The 14869-nt window shown below is 46.3% G+C and overlaps 1 protein-coding gene across 1 annotated transcript in view; it reads left to right on the top strand.

The window, feature by feature from the left end:
• Window positions 1–14869, top strand: part of FAM110D (family with sequence similarity 110 member D) — a 74381-nt gene that overhangs the window by 66 nt on the left and 59446 nt on the right. The window lies entirely within an intron of this gene.

Raw genomic sequence — 14869 nt, 5'->3', positions numbered from 1 at the left:
GCCCCTATGGTGCCAGAACAGCAGAAAACCCCCCACATGGCATACCATTTTGGAAACTACACCCCTCAAGGAACGTAACAAGGGTACAGTGAGCCTTAACACCTCACAGTTATTTCACGACTTTTTGTTAAAGTTGGATGTGTAAATGAAAAAAACATTTCACAAAAATGCTGGTTTTTCCTTAAATTTTACATTTTTACAAGTGGTAATAGGAGAAAATTACCCCCAAAATTTGTAACCCCATTTCTTCTGAGTATGGAAATACCCCATGTGTGGACGTAGAGTGCCCTGCGGTCGAACTACAATGCTCAGAAGAGGAGGAGCGCCATTGAGCTTTTGCAGAGTGAATTTGTTTGGAATGGAAGTCAGGGGCCATGTGCGTTTACAAAGCCCCCCGTGGTGCCAGAACAGTGGACCCCCCCCCACATGTGACCCCATTTTGGAAACTATACCCCTCACAGAATTTTATAAGGGGTGCAGTGAGCAATTACACCCCACTGGCATTTGACAGAACAGTGGGCTGAGCAAATGAAAAATGTCATTTTTTCACGGACCACTGTTCCAAAAATCTGTCAGACACCTATGGGGTGTAAATGCTCACTGTACCCCTTATTACATTACGTGAGGGGTGTAGTTTCCAAAATGGGGTCAGATGTGGGAGGGGGTCCATTGTTCTGGCACTATGGGGCTTTGTAAACACACATGGCCTTCAATTCCGGACACATTTTCTCTTCAAAATCCCAATGGCGCTCCTTCTCTTCTGAGCATTGTAGTTCGCCCGCTGAGCACTTTACATCCACATATGGGGTATGGTCTTACTCAGAAGAAATGGGGTTACAAATTTTGGGGGGGCTTTTTTCCTATTTTTCCTTTTGAAAATGAAAAATTTAGGGTAACACCAGCATTTTAGTGAAATTTTTTTTTTTTCATTTTCCCATCCAACTTTAACGAAAATGTGTCAAACACCTGTGGGGTGTTAGGGCTCACTATACCCCTTGTTACATTCTGTGAGGGGTGTAGTTTCCAAAATGGGGTCACATGTCGGTATTTATTTTTTTGCGTTTGTCAGAATCGCTCTAAAATTAGCCACCCCTGTGCAAATCACCAATTTAGGCCTCAAATGTACATAGTGCACTCTCACTCCTGAGCCTTGTTATGCGTCCGCAGATCATTTTACGACAACATATGGGGTATTTCCGTACTCAGGAGAAATTGTGTTACAAATTTTGGGGGTCTTTTTTTCCTTTAACCTCTTGCGAAAATAAAAAGTAAAGGGCAACACCAGCATGTTAGTGTAAACATTTTTTTTTTACACTAACAGGCTGGTGTAGACCCCAACTTTTCCTATTCATAAGGGGTAAAAGGAGAAAAAGCCCCCCAAAATTTGTAGTGTAATTTCTCCCGAGTACGAAGATACCCCATATGTGGCCCTAAACTGTTTCCTTGAAATACGACAGGCTCTGAAGTGAGAGAGTGCCATGCGCATTTGAGGACTAAATTAGGGATTGCATAGGGGTGGACATAGGGGTATTCTACGCCAGTGATTTCCAAATAGGGTGCCTCCAGCTGTTGCTAAACTCCCAGCATGCCTGGACAGTCAGTGGCTGTCCAGAAATGCTGGGAGTTGTTGTTTTGCAACAGCTGGAGGCTCCGTTTTGGAAACACTGCCGTACAAGACGTTTTTAATTTTTATTGGGGGGAACAGTGTAAGGGGGTGTATATGTAGTGTTTTACCCTTTATTATGTGTTAGTGTAGTGTAGTGTTTTTAGGGTACATTCACACTGGTGGAGGTTTACAGTGAGTTCCCTGCTAGGAGTTTGCGCTGCGGCGAAAAATTTGCCGCAGCTCATACTTGAAGCAGAAAACTTACTGTAAACCTGCCTGTGTGAATGTACCCTCTACGTTCACATGGGGGGCAAACCTCCAGCTGTTTCAAAACTACAACTCCCAGCATGTACTGACAGACCATGCAGGCTGGGAGTTTTACTTTTGCAACAGCTGGAGGCACACTGGTTGGAAAACCTTCAGTTAGGTTCTGTTATCTAACTCAATATTTTCCAACCAGTGTGCCTCCAGCTGTTGCAAAACTACAACTCCCAGCATGTACTGATCACCGAAGGGCATGCTGGGAGATGTAGTTATGCAACAGCTGGGGGGATTGCAACTACAACTCCCAGCATGCTGGGATTTGCAGTTTTGCAACATCTGGAGAGCTACAGTATAGTGACCACTGCAAACTGTGGCCCTCCAGATGCTGCAAAACTACAAATCCCAGCATGCCCAGACAGCAAATAGTTGTGTGGGCATATTAGGAGTTGTAGTTTTGCAAGATCTGGAGGGCTATAGTTCAGAGACTACCATATAGTGGTCTCAAACTGTAGCCCTCCAGCTGTTGCAAAACTACAAATCCCAGCATGCCCAAACAGCTGTCTGGGCATACTGGGAGTTGTAGTTTTGCAACATCTGGAGCGCTACAGTATAGAGACCACTGTATAGTGGTCTCGGACTGCAGCCCTCCAAATGTTGCTAGGCAACTTACTGGCTTCCGTCGGATCCAGGAAGCCAGCTGCACGACATCACCGCCCGCCGATCGTCGCCCGCAAGCCTCGCCCGCAGGCTAAGTGGACTCCGGCGTCGGTCCTCTGTCGGTTCCCCGTTCTGCCCCGCCTATTGACGATGGGCAGAACGGGGAAAATGAAAGTAAACCCCCCCCCCCCCCGATCTGCTATTAGTGGTCGCGTCTAGACCACCAATAGCAGGGATAGGACGGGTGGCACCCCTGCCACCTCACTCCTATCCCTTCAGGGGGATTGTGGGTGTCTTGGACAACCGCGATCCCCCTTATATTCCGGGTCACCATGGACCCGTAATGACCCGGAATCGGGCAAATCGCAAGTGTGAATTCACTTGAGATTTGAGCCGATCGCCGACATGGGGGGGTCTAATGACCCCTCTGGGCATTTGCACGGGGTGACTACTGATCGATATCAGCAGTCACCCCGATCCGGTCCCCACCCGGCAGGTACCGAAATTCCCACGGACGTACGCGTACGTCCTTAGTCCTTAACTACCAGGATGCTTACAATGAAAACAGTCTCAATAATTTAGTGCCTCCAATTTTCTTATAGCCCAGTAGGGAGCTCTACCCTTAGCTCCCACTACAAACATGTCCCAAAAATTCCTACCATCAAACAACACTGTTATAGCAGGGGTATATTTGGCAAACACAAGGAAAAACACTCACGTTTCCTATGATTTCTTGACCATCCGGCGTTCTTTTATTTGTATTTCACGATTGCAGAGAATTAAACGGCTTACACATATTCCCAGCCAAAGCACCTCCACACATCGGAGAGAGTCAGGATGTGACGCATGTTTCGGGGTCCATGCATGAGTAAGGGGGTTGGAGGGGATCGTACTCTGGTTCAGTATATCACAGTACATTTTGTCATTCATGGTTCCCTCAATAAACTATAGCGTCCCAGTGCCAGTAGCACTCATGCAACATCAGACTATACCATTCCCATCACTATGCCTGACTGTAGGCAAGACACATTTGTCTGTGTACTCCTCACCTGGTTGCAGTCACACACTTGACACCTTGTGAATGAAATAATGTCCTTCATATGTTTGCAAACTGTTTGCAGTTATCATCTTTAAGAGAGGCTTCATTCTGGGATGACAGCCGTGTAGACCATTTTGGTGCAGTGTATGGTGTGAGCACTGAAAAGGTGACTCCCCACCCTTCAATGTTGGTAGCACTTATTAGTCTACAGTGGTCCCTCAACATATGATATTAATTGGTTCCAGGAGAACCATCATATGTTGAAACCATCATATGTCGAGTACATATGTCTATGTAAAAATAGTAATTGGTTCTGGGGCCTCGGAACCATTGTATGTTGAATACATATCTCTATGGGAAACTGCCAATTGGTTCTGGGATGACCATTGTATGTGGATTGTATGGGGAGTGTTTAACAAACCAGGGTGCCTCCAGCTGTTGCACAACTACAACTCCCAGCATGCATGTACAGCCATTGACTGTCTGGGCATGCTGGGAGTTATAGTTTGGCAACAGCTGGAGGCACACTGATTGGAAAATATTGAGTTAGATAACAGAACCTAACTGAAGGGTTTCCAACCAGTGTGCCTCCAGCTGTTGCAAAAGTAAAACTCCCAGCCTGCATGGTCTGGGAAACATTGATGTATGGGGTGTATTGTGTGTATATGTATTGTATGTGATGTGTGACATCGCATACAGTACTGTATAGTTCTTTAAATACCTTCAGGGGGGACAGAATGTCCTTCATTATGATCCTGCCGACTACAGCTCTATAGGAAAGGAAGGGGAGCAGCTCATTAGATGCCTGCAGCAAGATGCTGCAGGCTATTGGCTATGGCTGCACTAGGGGGGTGGGGCTTACACGGAGATCACAGTGGAAGCCTGTATGAGTTAGCAGGACAGCATGTGAGTAACAGGAGGCAGAACGGGGCACACGGGGACATTATACAACTATCTGTCAGTTGCTGAAGTTGTCAGCGCTGTCAGATAGCTGTTTGTACGATGGCCCCGACACAGCAGCATCATATGTCGAGGCTGCCTTCAACATACGATGGGCTCTGAGAGGCCATCATATGTTGAAATGATCATATGTCGGGGCCATCATAAGTCGGGGGATCACTGTATTTCCTAAAAAAAAAACTACCTCTGGAAATGATGCTTACCACATGCACTTGACTCCTTTGGTCAGCCATGGAAAAGCTTGTTCTGAGTATTATTGTCTTGCCCACCATGCCGTAACTCAGTTTCAAGGTCTTGGCAATCTTATAGCTAAGGCCATCTCTATGCTATAAGGTACCATGCTGAACTTCCATGACCAGTATTAGGGAGCATGAGAGCGATAACCCCAAATTTAAGACAGCTGCTCCCTATTTACACCTGAGACCTTGTAACACTAACAAGTCACTTTAGTAATTGTGCCTTATTTGGAGCGCAGAGCCCACGGATCTATGTAGCTGCATTAATGATTTCTCCCTAAGGGACCAATAAAGTGTAAAAAAACATTTTTTAATAAAAGTTTAACACACATACATTAACGCCTTCCATATTAAAAGTTTAAATCACCCCCCTTTTCCCAAATTCCATATAAAAATATGTAAACTAATAATAAAAAATATTTGGTATCACCGTGTGCATAATTGTCCATACTAATTAAATATATTATTATTTATCCTGTATGGTAAATGGCGTAAACATAAAAAAAAACACCAATCCCCAGAATGTATTCATAGGATAGGGGATAAGCTGTCCGATAGTGGGGGCTCTGGCCGCTTGGACCCCCCACGATCTCTGGGCAGGCACCCCAACGGTCTGAACATTCATGTTCAGAATGCTTGGTTCAGGCAGCCGTGGTTGTGACGTCATGCCCCTTCCATTCATGTCTAAGGGAGGGGGCGTGGGGGCAGTATATTGCAAAAAATACTGCCTAGCACCAATAATGAGATAAATAATTCTGGGTAAATAGTCAGACCCAGAGACATGAATTGCCTGGTTTATATTTTTTAAGCAATTCATAAGGTTACATATTTAAAAATTGTGGTTAAATCATAAGGTCATGATGGTGTTATGACCTTCTGTGACAAGCGGAGAAATAACACAACAAAATCCACAAAAGCATGGCTTTACCAGAAGAATATTACTGTTTTGGAATGACCCAGCCAGAGCTCATTACTCACAAATCTCTAAAGGACAAGTCCCCAATTCTTTTAGGAACCCACCTAATATAAAAGTTCTATACTTTATGCTCTTTAAACAATTACAAAAGTGCTCAATAAATCTGTGTTTAAAAACACAGAGAGCATGAGTGATATATGGTGGTCACCTTTTTAGAGGTTTATTATTTAATTAGGTGGTCAGGTGTGAGTCAGGATAAGGGTATTTCCTTGCTAACTATACCTATTGGTCCATATGTTATGACCTTATGCCTGATATAACACCTTCTCATAAATTCTCCACTCTTTAAAACATCAACACACTCAGCATTAGCCTCAATTACAGCTAGCGCTAACCCCTATTTATTGCCCAAGTACCCACAGGGGTACTAGGAAGAGCCGGTACCAACAGGCCCAGAGCATTAAAAATGGCACTCCTAGGCCTAGGGGTAACGGGCTGGTATTATTTAGTCTGCGGAGGGTCCTTGCTCACCCTGGTAATGTCTGGCTGTTGCTACTTGGTTGGTACCTGGCTGAGAATAAAAACCCAACATATTTTGTATAAATAATAAAATAATAATAATTTTTTAAAAAGCTGTGTGGTTCCCCCTATTTTTATTCTCAACCAGATACCAACCAAGCAGCAACAGCCTAGGAGTGCCATTTTTGATGCTCTGTACCGACTCTTCCCATCACCCCTGTGACTGTGGGTACCGGGGGGTTAGCGCTAGCTTTTTGGGGGCTAACGCTAAGCCCCAGCTTAGTAATGGACTCCGTTCATAAGACAGCTTCCACTTCTAAGGCTGTAAAGTAAATATACTTCTAAGGCTGTAAAGTAAATAAATAAACACCACATTTAAAAAAAATACTTTTATTCCAAAAAACACTCCCCCACAAGCCCTTGTTAACCATTTTATTAATATTGAAATAAAAAAAAACGCTAGTCATCGAGGTAGTCCACCAAATCTGAAGTAGTCCACTGGATACACAGATCTAAACTGAAAAGAAAAAACATGGGATGGGATCTTCTGGGATTGATGAGAGTTGTAATTTAGCAACAGTGAGCCTCCAGCTTAGCAACAGCTGGAGGCATCCTGTTCCTAAACTACAACTTCAATGGTCGGAGTTGTAGTCTAGCAACAGCCGGAGGCACCCTGTTTCTGAACTACAAAATGAAGTAAAATGAAAAAAAAAATAATAATAATTTTAATAAACATGAATTAACACCTTCCCCGATAAAAGTTTGAATCACCCCCCTTTTCCCATTTAACCCCTTAAGGATGCCGCCTGTTTTTAACTTAAAGGGGTAATCCGGTGGAATTTTTTTTTTTAAATCAACTGGTGCCAGAAAGTTAAACAGATTTGTAAATTACTTCTATTAAAAATCTTAATCCTTTCAGTACTTATCAGCTGCTGTATACTACAGAGGAAATTCTTTTCATTTGAGTTTCTTTTCTGTCTGACCACAGTGCTCCCTGCTGACACCTCTGTCCATGTCAGGAACTGTCCAGAGCAGGAGCAAATCCCCATAGCAAACATATCCTGCTCTGGATAAATAACAGTGGAGAATAGACAGGAACAACAGCACTCATTTGTAGGATGCAAGTAAAAACAATCTTCTTTATTGCGGCATATAGGTAACAGACCGTAACACAGTGGAGGCGGACAGACAGGACATTCGTTGACCTACATATACATATTGGCATCACTTACATGGCCCACAACGATGATTGCCTATAGGTGCCACCCTAGACAGCCAATCTTCCTTTTTCTGAGTGAGGCAGCCCTTGACTACTGCATCTCTGATGTTTTTCTAAATGTGATCAGCGGTTTCTTTCTTATATCTTTCAAAAGTTCATCTTGAGCCAAAGCGTGCCAATTTTTTAAATTATTGCATTCCTTTCTTTGTTAGGAAGTTTAAAGGAAAAAAATAAACTGTTTATTCCAATTCCCTTCTTAGGTACTTTTCCTTTCCTTTTCTTTTAATAGGATGTCACAGTCCAACGCTCTAGCCCTCTTGTATTTTGTTCTATTATTTCATCTGGATTTTCCCTTTCCTTAAGCCTTATCATCAATTGTTGGGCCTGTGTATCAAACGAGGAAAGACCATGATTGATACATCGTAAACTTACAAATTGTCCATATGGCAGAGCTTTCTTTACATATTCAGGGTGGTAACTATGGAAGCTTAACAAGGAATTGACTGATGTGGGTTTACGATAACTCCTAGTCTCAATCAGTCCCGACCTGGTGTCTATTTCTACATCTAGGAATGTCAACACTTTGTTCCCAAATGAACTTGTGTTGCATCCCTGACCAGATAATTATCACTATCAAGTCTATGTACCTTAAATAAAATTGATTGTTTTGTAGATAAGGGTTAGTGTGGGTGTATAGCTTGTGTACCTCCAGTTCAGCGAGGGTACCGCTACTACCCTGCAGCCTGTAAAGCTACTACCCTGCAGCCTGTAAAGCGGTGCTCAGTCCCGTGAGTGATGAACAAGTTGTAAACAAACAGTAGAGATGAAGCGGACGGCAACTCACTGTGATCCACGGCTTCTTTATTAGCAGGGACGGGTGCAGTAACAAACAGGTACAATCCAACAGAGCAACGTTTCGCATTACACGCTTCTTCCAGCTCACTGGTTGTGAGTATACAAATGCTGGCACGTGTGCACATCGATGCCGCTACTAGACAATTAAGTGACAAACCTGTATGTTAAAAACAATAAAACAATAGAGCAGAAAGCATGTACTAAGATGAAAATCACAGGAAGACACTCATATCCTTTTTATCATTGAGTCCAGATGCTACCAGAGCATTGGTTCTCAGGATCCAGGCTGATTCTTTTTTAAGTAACGTCTTTTGGCGATCTCCACCATCTTTTGGTACACGTACAACCTCCAATCCTGAGGATAGCAACACATCTGTATTATCTGCATGAACATTCCTAACATGTTCAATCAGGCGAGGACATCCCTGGCCTGTTCTGATTGAACGTATATGTTTCTAAATCCTAACATATAAACAGCGAATAGTCTTCCCTATATAGAAAGACCCGCATGGGCACAGGATCAATAATCAACCTGGTATGTCCTCATTCATCTCTTGAACATCTCTTTTGTTTGATCACAATTTATTTCCCCTGAGTGATCCCAAATTGTAAAAATTTTTTCTTAACTTTCTTCCCAAAATGTTATTGCTCCCCGCCCTTTTTCACACCTGATTGCCCTCCTCTGCCAATCTTCTGGCTTAGCCTAGCACTATATATTAGAGGCTATAGGTCTTGTAGACCTTAGGTCTGGAGACATTCAAATATGCCATCTAATACTGCCATCTAAAGTGCTTCTTAACCCCTTAAGGACTCAGCCCATTTTGGCCTTAAAGAAGATATCCCATGCAGCAAAGAAAAAAAAGATACCTAGCCATTCCATAGTATATTCACCTACCACCTCTCTGACATGTTTGTGATTTTTTTTCCGCCCCCCATTCACCAGCTATTCAGCTCATAAATTCCAGTTACTTCCTGGTTATGGTGGCTATGCCTGTGATCTCAAAGACTACATTTCCCTGCATGCACTGCTCACATTTCCTGCTCTCAGCTGCCTGAGCAGAGAGCTTGTTACCACCCCTAATTTATGTTAGTCACTCCCACATAACACTGAGCTCCAATCATAGCCCTATACAGCAGGGTGGCCACGAGGAAACAAAATGTAATCTCAGTGCTCAGAGAGAGGGACCCTGGAGTTGAAGCTGCAGTTTTACACTGTAAAATCACTCCCTCCCCCTCCTCCTCTCAATGAAACAGCTTTACAGTGGCACAATCACCTCCCCCCTCCTCTGCCCTGCACTCCTCTCTCCCCAGTGCTCAGGGTGAAAATTCTACTCTCCCTCCCCTCCATTCTCAGTGTGACAGCCCTACGCTGGCATCTCCCTCCCCTCCCCCCTCTCCTCCGTTATCAGTGTAAAAACATTAGCAAGGAGAGGGGAGAGAACTATGATCTGAATCAGCCGGCATATAGGCAGTGCTGCTCAGCCAATCACTGCAGAGCAGAGGGAGGACAGTGTGAATATTCATCAGATGGGAGGGGCTAAGGCCGAGCTCAGGCAACTCTCTGCAGCACAGGGGTTTTCTGGGTAATTGTCACGTCACGGCCCCTGGATGCTGCTGATAACAGCCTGAATAGGGGGTCGAAAGTCATGAAAACCTGGAACAGCTGAATTTCCTGTCAGACAGAAGAATGCAGATAAAGCTGGTTTCTAAGCAGCATTGGTAATGGAAGTGATTTACAAACCTGTATAACTTTACCTTCTGCACTAAAAGCTGAACAATTGTTTACTGTGAGACTTGTCCTTTAAGGACTCAGACAATTTAATTTTTACGTTTTCATTTTTTCCTCCTCGCCTTCTAAAAATCATAACTCTTTTATATTTTCAACCACAGACTTGTATGAGGGCTTGTTTTTTGCGCGACCATTTTTACTTTGTAATGACATCACTCATTATATCATAAAATGTATGGCGCAACCAAAAAACACTATTTTTGTGGGGAAATTAAAACGAAAAACGCAATTTTGCTAATTTTGGAAGGTTTTGTTTTCACGCCGTACAATTTATGGTAAAAATGACATGAGTTCTTTATTCTGAGGGTCAATACGATTAAAATGATACCATTATTATATACTTTTCTATTATTGTTGCGCTTAAAAAAAATCACAAACTTTTTAACCAAATTAGTACGTTTATAATCCCTTTATTTTGATGACCTCTAACTTTTTTATTTTTCCGTATAAGCCGCGGTATGAGGGCTCATTTTTTGCGCCATGATCTGTACTTTTTTTTGATACCACATTTGCATATAAAAAAAGTTTAATACATTTTTTATAATTTTTTTTAAATAAAATGTATTTAAAAAGTAGGAATTTTTGACTTTTTTTTTTTTCGTTCACGCCGTTCACCGTACGGGATCATTAACATTTTATTTTAATAGTTTGGACATTTACGCACGCGGCGATACCAAATATGTCTATAAAAAATGTTTTTTACGCTTTTTGGGGGTAAAATAGGAAAAAACGGACGTTTTACTTTTTTATTGGGGGAGGGGATTTTTCACTTTTTTTTACTTTTACTTTTACATTTTTTTTTACACTTGAATAGTCCCCATAGGGGACTATTCATAGCAATACCATGATTGCTAATACTGATCTGTTCTATGTATAGGACATAGAACAGATCAGTATTATCGGTCATCTCCTGCTCTGGTCTGCTCGATCACAGACCAGAGCAGGAGACGCCGGGAGCCGGACGGAGGAAGGAGAGGGGACCTCCATCCGGCGTTCTGAATGATCGGATCCCCGCAGCAGCTCTGCGGGCGATCCGATCGTTCATTTAAATCGCGAACTGCCGCAGATGCCGGGATCTGTATTGATCCCGGCACCTGAGGGGTTAATGGCGGACACCCGCGAGATCGCGGGCGTCGGCCATTGCCGGCGGGTCCCTGGCTGCGATCAGCAGCCGGGATCAGCCGCGCATGACACGGGCATCGCTCCGATGCCCGCGGTTATGCACAGGACGTAAATGTACGTCCTGGTGCGTTAAGTACCACCTCACCAGGACGTACATTTACGTCCTGCGTCCTTAAGGGGTTAAGTGTGATATCAAGAATTATACCAGAATTGAACCAGAAGGGAACAAAAGGGAACTAACTCAACATTATAACTACAAAAGTAAGTCACTCTTTTCAGAAAAAAACAAAACCAAATATGCACACACTTATTACTGTTACGCCTAGCGCTCCGGGTCCCCGCTCCTCCCCGGAGCGCTCACGGCGTCTTTCTCCCTGCAGCTCCCCGGTCAGTCCCGCTGACCGGGAGCGCTGCACTGTCATGGCCGTTGGGGACGCGATTCGCACAGCGGGACGCGCCCGCTCGCGAATCGCGTCCCAGGTCACTTACCCGTTCCCGTCCCCTGGTGTCATGTGCTGGCGCGCGCGGCTCCGCTCTCTAGGGCGCGCGCGCGCCAGCTCCCTGAGACTTAAAGGGCCAGTGCACCAATGATTGGTGCCTGGCCCAATTAGCTTAATTGGATTCCACCTGGTCCCTGACTATATCTAACCTCCTCCCATGCACTCCCTTGCCGGATCTTGTTGCCCTTGTGCCTAGTGAAAGCGTTTTGTGTGTCTAAAGCCTGTGTACCAGAACTTCTGCTATCCACCCTGACTACGAACCTTGCCGCCTGCCCCCGACCTTCTGCTACGTCCGACCTTGCTTCTGTCTACTCCCTTGTACCTCGCCTATCATCAGCAGTCAGAGAGGTGAGCCGTTGCTAGTGGATACGACCTGGTCACTACCGCCGCAGCAAGACCATCCCGCTTTGCGGCGGGCTCTGGTGAAAACCAGTAGTGACTTAGAACCGATCCACTAGCGCGGTCCTCGCCAATCCCTCTCTGGCACAGAGGATCCACTACCTGCCAGCCGGCATCGTGACAGTAGATCCGGCCATGGATCCCGCTGACGTCCCTCTGCCTTATATCTCTGATATCACCACGGTGGTCGCCCAGCAATCCCGACAGATCGCCCATCTAACCCACCAGCTGTCGGAAGTATTCACCATTGTGCAGCAACTTCAGTCGCAACTTCAGCAGCAATCATCTCCTCCGCCAGCTCCTGCACCCCTTCCGCAGCGAGTGGCCACTCCTAGCCTCCGCCTGTCCTTGCCGGACAAATTTAATGGGGACTCTAAGTTTTGCCGTGGCTTCCTTTCGCAATGTTCTCTGCACTTGGAGATGATGTCGGACCAGTTTCCTACTGAAAGGTCTAAGGTGGCTTTCGTAGTCAGCCTTCTGTCTGGAAAAGCTCTGTCATGGGCCACACCGCTCTGGGACCGCAATGACCCCGTCACTGCCTCTGTACACTCCTTCTTCTCGGAAATTCGAAGTGTCTTTGAGGAACCTGCCCGAGCCTCTTCTGCTGAGACTGCCCTGCTGAACCTGGTCCAGGGTAATTCTTCCGTTGGCGAGTACGCCATACAATTCCGTACTCTTGCTTCTGAACTTTCCTGGAATAATGAAGCCCTCTGCGCGACCTTTAAAAAAGGCCTATCCAGCAACATTAAAGATGTTCTGGCCGCACGAGAAACTCCTGCTAATCTACATGAACTCATTCATCTAGCCACTCGCATTGACATGCGTTTTTCTGAGAGACATCAAGAGCTCCGCCAGGAAAAAGACTTAGATCTCTGGACACCTCTCCCACAGTCTCCACTGCAATCTGCGCCTAGGCCTCCCGCCGAGGAAGCCATGCAAGTGGATCGGTCTCGCCTGACCCTGGAAGAGAGGAATCGCCGTAAGCAAGAGAATCTTTGTCTGTACTGTGCCAGTACCGAACATTTTTTGGTGGATTGCCCTATCCGTCCTCCACGTCTGGGAAACGCACGCTCGCACCCAGCTCTCGTGGGTGTGGCGTCTCTGGATGCTAAGTCGGCTTCTCCACGTCTCACGGTGCCTGTACGGATTTCTACTTCAGCCAGCTCTTCCCTCTCAGCCGTGGCCTGCCTGGACTCTGGTGCTTCTGGGAGTTTTATTCGGGAGTCCTTGGTGAATAAATTCCGCATTCCGGTGACCCGTCTTGTCAAGCCACTCCACATTTCCGCGGTCAACGGAGCCAGGTTGGATTGCACCGTGCGTTACCGTACGGAGCCCCTCCTAATGTGCATCGGATCTCATCACGAGAAAATTGAATTTTTTGTCCTTCCCAATTGCACTTCCGAAGTTCTCCTTGGACTACCCTGGCTTCTACACCATTCCCCAACCCTGGACTGGTCCACTGGGGGGATCAAGAGTTGGGGTCCCTCTTGTTCCAAGGACTGCCTTAAACCAGTTCCCAGTACTCCCTGCCGTGACCCTGTGGTTCCTCCTGTATCCGGTCCCCCTAAAGTCGTTAGGGACTCTGCCTGCCACAGAAAATGCCTCTCCCCCCCTCCCAGTCCCTTCAGGCAAGCCTCTGTGGTCCCTCATGGCTCCCGTCCTTGTGTCTCCCTGCCCCGTGCCAAGCTTCACCCTCTGCCCTCCCTCCCCATTCCTACTCCTGCTGTACTGCCTGCCATTGAGGAAACCATCCATTCCTTCCCGGTGTCCTCATCCCAGGGGAGGCAGTCACCGGACAAAAAAAAGGGGAGACCTAAGGGGGGGGGTACTGTTACGCCTAGCGCTCCGGGTTCCCGCTCCTCCCCGGAGCGCTCACGGCGTCTTTCTCCCTGCAGCTCCCCGGTCAGTCCCGCTGACCGGGAGCGCTGCACTGTCATGGCCGTTGGGGACGCGATTCGCACAGCGGGACGCGCCCGCTCGCGAATCGCGTCCCAGGTCACTTACCCGTTCCCGTCCCCTGGTGTCATGTGCTGGCGCGCGCGGCTCCGCTCTCTAGGGCGCGCGCGCGCCAGCTCCCTGAGACTTAAAGGGCCAGTGCACCAATGATTGGTGCCTGGCCCAATTAGCTTAATTGGATTCCACCTGGTCCCTGACTATATCTAACCTCCTCCCATGCACTCCCTTGCCGGATCTTGTTGCCCTTGTGCCTAGTGAAAGCGTTTTGTGTGTCTAAAGCCTGTGTACCAGAACTTCTGCTATCCACCCTGACTACGAACCTTGCCGCCTGCCCCCGACCTTCTGCTACGTCCGACCTTGCTTCTGTCTACTCCCTTGTACCTCGCCTATCATCAGCAGTCAGAGAGGTGAGCCGTTGCTAGTGGATACGACCTGGTCACTACCGCCGCAGCAAGACCATCCCGCTTTGCGGCGGGCTCTGGTGAAAACCAGTAGTGACTTAGAACCGGTCCACTAGCGCGGTCCTCGCCAATCCCTCTCTGGCACAGAGGATCCACTACCTGCCAGCCGGCATCGTGACAATTACTTACATCATTGCGATACATTTTCTCTTCTATCCCCCACCGATTTCTCCGGTGGACTCTATATACATCTGTCCATGCCTCCTTCCCTCACCTATGTATTGCTCGCATGCACTGCTCACCATCATAAACCACCCAAAGTCACCTCACTCCATGGTACAGCACAGAAGTCGCTTCATCACTTCACCCAGCCATCTGTTCTCCCTTTCTTTCTTCTGCTTTTAGCTGCTGGGGACATTGCTCCTAACCCT

The sequence above is a fragment of the Hyla sarda genome, chromosome 2 (genome assembly GCF_029499605.1).
Source record: "Hyla sarda isolate aHylSar1 chromosome 2, aHylSar1.hap1, whole genome shotgun sequence".
NCBI classification, from domain to species: domain Eukaryota; kingdom Metazoa; phylum Chordata; class Amphibia; order Anura; family Hylidae; genus Hyla; species Hyla sarda.
Note: the sequence above shows the minus strand (reverse complement) of the source record. Positions and strands in the feature narration are given on the sequence as shown.